This window comes from Nannobrachium achirus (genome assembly GCF_963921795.1).
Source record: "Nannobrachium achirus genome assembly, chromosome: 9".
Lineage (NCBI taxonomy): Eukaryota > Metazoa > Chordata > Actinopteri > Myctophiformes > Myctophidae > Nannobrachium > Nannobrachium achirus.
The window spans coordinates 42,805,126-42,809,415 of record NC_137818.1 but is presented as its reverse complement, the minus strand read 5'-3'; positions in this window follow the sequence as shown (position 1 = coordinate 42,809,415).

Here is a 4,290-nt window from a genome sequence, read left to right as displayed (position 1 = left end):
AGGGATGCTCCGTGGTGCGCGTATCTCTGCCAGGCGAGCTCTTGGCTTTTGTCTATTTTTCTTCTGGTCCAGACTGATGGCCATCTAAAACAAATCCAAAGCTAAATGGGTTAACCAGACTCCAGCTCTGAAGCGTTATTCTCATTTTCCCTTTATAGGCCTTCACCACAAGGCAGTCGGCTACACATGATTATAAACACTCGTGTTATGAGACTGAATGAGCCCCGCGCGCACACTGGGGCCTTTTCCACCGGCAAAGAACCTTGGTTCCAGAACCAGTGCCGGTTCAACTTTCTTGGAACATTGGTTCGTTCTTGTGAACCGGCTTGCGTTTCCACCAGATTGAACCATGATTGAACCAGAGGAACCATGATTGAACCAGAGGAACCATGATTGAACCAGAGGAACCAAGGATTTTGTGGTTCCCGTTCGGAACCAACTTTTACGGTTCGGAACTCAGTTCTCGGTGGAAAAGCAGACCTCTGCATGGTTCATCCCATAGGCGGGAGAAAGAACCAGAAGCGGTTCTTTGCCGGTGGAAAAGGCCCCACTGAGCAGTGCACGGCACGTCACCAATGGGAGATGTGCTGTACAGTTTTAATAAGCAAAGTAATTATGATAATAAGTGTGATTTACACTTAGTTGCACACCGGTGCATGCACTGAAAATAGCCAATCTACAAAGCTCACAACAGAAGTGAAGTGTTGTGAGCTTGCAGATTGGCTGTTTTGGGTGTCAGACACGGCCCGCAACAACACACAAATCAAGCATGACAGTAGTAAGAGCTGGCACCCAAAAACAGCAGGAGCAACAGAAATGAACGGGAGACTTGTGCGAGAGCACACAAAAACATAGTGAAAAAGAAACATCACAAGAATATCTGACAGCTGGCCTGGGTCCCTGCTGTGTCTCTAACCCGCACATTGGACCAAAGTCTGGGTTATGTCTTGCAGAGCTACACCAGTAAACTTACAAGCATAGCTAAGCCTCAAGACAGCCCTAATTATAGTTCCATGGATCTAGCCTATACTTACATCAGCAGAGCTGCCTGTAGCGACTCTCCCACATACACTTAGAGGATGCCCACTGTGCCATAACTCAGAAAATAGCAACCCGGTTGGTTTCCTAGAAGATTTTTAGAGGGAACCTAGAGAGCTAGTAAAAAGAAAAGGATTTGGGAGGGCTAACGTGCCACAATATAGAATAGAAAAGACTTTGTAATTGGATCAGAGCCCCACCAGACAACATTCTTGAAATACAGAGGGACAGCGGGTGTCATGCATGCATTACCTTGGTTTGAACACGCACGAAAACATAAACCAGTGGAGCAGGTGGACCAGTGGTGACCCAGGACCACAAGAACTGGCTTTAGATTTTGAGGTGGTCCCAAGAAAGAAATTGAATAATTATATTTGAATGTGGCTTCGTTATAAGTTATTTCCATGAAAGAATATTAGTGTATTATTGACAGATCACATATGGCAGTCTTGTCTCTTAGCCTAAAATGGTAAATGGTGCATAGCGGGGCGCCCGCTGGCCAAGTGGTCAAGGTGCATACCACATACTAGGCTATGATGCCTGCTGGCGTCGCCGGTTCGATTCCCGATCCGGAGGACCTTTGACACGTCATTCCCCATCTTTCTCCCCATTTCCTGTCAGTCTACTGTCCTATCAAATAAAGGCATAAAAAGCCCCAAAACAAATCTTTAAAAAAAAAGAAAAAAAAAGTGCATAGCGCTTTTTATCCAAGGCGCTTTACATAGATTGTGCATTACATTTACCCATTCACGCACACATTCATACACCGGTGGCGGAGGAAACCATGCAAGGCACCAACCTACTCACTGGGAGCAATTAGGGGTTCAGAGTCTTGCTCAAGGACTCTTTGACATTAACTCAGTGGGAGCCCGGATTCGAACTGGGAACCCTTCGTGCTCTAATAACGGTTTCTCTACCCCTGAGATATGCCTACATTATAGAAAGATATACAAAATAATGTATGTATATAGTAATTAAATCTAAACACGGTGTGGCTCATATTATGCTCCATGATGACCCTCTTAAAGACGGCTTGGTTCTGCAGATTTCAATTACATTTTATTAACAAAAATGAGGTGTAGATCTGCTATTTTTGAAAAATCGCGAAAAAGTCTTTGAATGTTTCAAATCCTTCTAAGGTTTTTTGAAAAACCTATGTTTCTATGTCAGTGGTGCTCAAACTTCTTCATGTGAAAGACCCCCAAAATGATATGTATTTGGCCACGGACCCCCATCTCAAAATATTTAGTTCCAATCCAGGGACCCCCCAGAAGCAAAATTTGAGTTACAAATGTTCGCTTAAAAATACATATATTCAAAGTTTTGCACACATTTCCACGACTTTAAAAAAATAGCAGATATACAAGCTCACGGCGCAGCACCGAGTGCCGTGCTGTGAGCTTGTATATCTGCTATTTTTCAATAGCTAAAGTATAAAATAATTAAGGCCCCTCCACCTTGGGCCCTAGTAACTCAGGGAATAAACATAATAAATGGGAGGGATAAACACAAAAATGTATTTTCATGAATGTCAAAGTAAAATGCTCAAGAGACATTGCAAAAGACCATAGGCCTATTACCTCATACTAATAATAGATTATATTTAATGCACTTTACATTCAGAGAATCTCAAAGTGCTACATTGCAGAATAAAAAACATAATCAATAATCAATAACATTAGCAGGGTTTAAAAGCAGAAAAAGCAACAAACAAAACACAATAAAAACAGCTGATCATTAACCTGCGAAGGCCTTCCTAAATAGAAATCTTTTTTATGCCTGTTTTAAAAGAGTTCATGAACATTACATCAATATATCTTAATCCTAAGCAAAACAATGCTTCAGATACACAGAATGTCCTATTCCCAAAGTTTTACAGCCCCTTTATTCAAGGCAATGAGTTCACATACTTTAGCACATTCCTTGTCAATGGCGTTCAATATCAGTTATGGTAACTGGAGCAATAACATTAGAGAACCATTGTTTTGGAAGGAGAAACTGATATTTTGATTGCAGCTGCGGTCTAAATGGTCACACCAGGACATGGAAACTGCAATAAAAAAATAACACATTATAATATCCATTCTCGTGTTTCAATGAAGAATTTCTCTGCATAATTTCCATACTCGCTCGACCCATTACACTTTGTGCTGTAACCACAGTAGGTTACTGCTGCTGGGGGCAATTGTTAGTGTGTGGGGGTCAATTGTATCAAACGTATGAAATGAAAGCACATTTAGAACTTAAAGGAGTAGTTCACCACTTTTCAACCTGTCTTCATATAATAGGTCCTCACTAATGTTCATGATAAAATATCACAATTCTTTTCTACTCAGTCAAGGTCTCCTAGGAGAGCTGTGGGAAGTTCAGAATCCATCGTCTTGTGACATCATTTTCCCCAAAAAGAAATTAATCAATATTTTTGAAAAAAATATTTAGAATTTTATTATCACGAGAACAATGGCTTCCACTTTTCAGGAATAGAAAGCCTGCAGTTTCTATAAGCTGGATTGGCAATCGATGATGTCACAAGATGATGGGTTTCTGACCTGCCCACAGCCCTCCTCTGAGAAAAAAAAAGAAGAAAAAAAAAAGAAAAAGCTATTTTTGAGTGAGGACCAATTATATGAACATAGGTTGAAAAGTGGTGGAGTGCCCCTTTAAGTAATCACAACGCTGCTCTAGTAGACAATCATATTTTGTATGATTCAAATTATTTTAGATTATAGCAGTAATAACATTTTTAAATCTAAATTTAATTTTTGCATTTAATTTGGTGAACTACATTGTTAATTTAATCTATCACACAGATTAAATTACAGACAAATGTGATTACATTGTAACACAATGTTACATTTACCTCTGATCTGGCTGTCAGGATGAAATCCCATATGCTAGCTAGCCTAGAACACATTATAAGTTATTCATGTTGATCTTGAAACAATAACCAAGAGATGTGATTAATCTAAGATTAGGCAAAATGTTACTTCTACACCTTAAAATAACCGTGCTCCTCTTTCATAGGCAGAGAATTCTACGGAGTACATGCAGTGTCATCACTCTATCTTGTTTCTGATTGGAGGAATAAGTTAGTGTTAATTGCACCTGGTCTCATTTTTGTGAAATAAGGCTCCCTTGTGTGTAGCCTATCTGTGGTTTCTGGTGATGAAAACATTAGAGAATCCCTGCAGCACACAACTCAAAACAAAAACTGTCCAACAAGTAAGAATATTCAAATTCAACTCGTCAGCA